The sequence below is a fragment of the Penaeus monodon genome, chromosome 31 (genome assembly GCF_015228065.2).
Source record: "Penaeus monodon isolate SGIC_2016 chromosome 31, NSTDA_Pmon_1, whole genome shotgun sequence".
NCBI lineage: Eukaryota > Metazoa > Arthropoda > Malacostraca > Decapoda > Penaeidae > Penaeus > Penaeus monodon.
In genome coordinates this window covers 3,971,015-3,971,749 of record NC_051416.1, presented here as the reverse complement: position 1 = coordinate 3,971,749, position 735 = coordinate 3,971,015, and positions in this window count along the sequence as shown.

The window sequence follows — 735 nt, the reverse complement described above, 5'->3', positions numbered from 1 at the left end:
TACAAGTCATCTTACAAATGGCAAGAAATCACAGACAAAAAGTAACGAAAGGCAACAACAGACAAGAAGAGAAGACAACTTACTGATCTTACAGACAAAAAATAAAAACCAATAATCAAACGCGCCATCACTAAACGGTAAAAGATACACACAAAATAGGCAATAGCGAGCGGGTAGGGGTAAGGATGGGGGAGCGGGGGTGGGGGTTGTATCAAATGGTTTTACAGGACACTGGCGCTAATTACATATTCACACAGCCGTTCCATAAAAGCAACAGTTGCTAGCCAATGTTGCTTGGCAATACGTTGCATGTCAGTCGCTGGGCGAACAAACGGACTAGTGAGTCCCAGCTCGCGATTATCTCACCAAGTTTATCAGTTCTTCCTTATCACATATCAATCTACTTTCCCTTCCGTCAAAAATTAATTCTAAAATGACGTTCTCCCAATCTACAGGTATTCATTCACGAAAAAATCTAATAGCATGAAACACTGAAAGTTAATACATTTATGAACGAAATATTACACATGAAACAATTACAACACGGATCAACTCTAACAGCCGCGTTCAAACCTGCATTCTAAAAACACCAGACATAAATCAATGATGAGTCCGACCCGGAAAAAGTGTCACAGCACACGACTAATTCAGAAGTGTTTCGACGGAACCTCCCCGCGGGTGTACCGACAACCCGACAGCCGAGCATTCCGCACACGCAATCATACATTACGAACG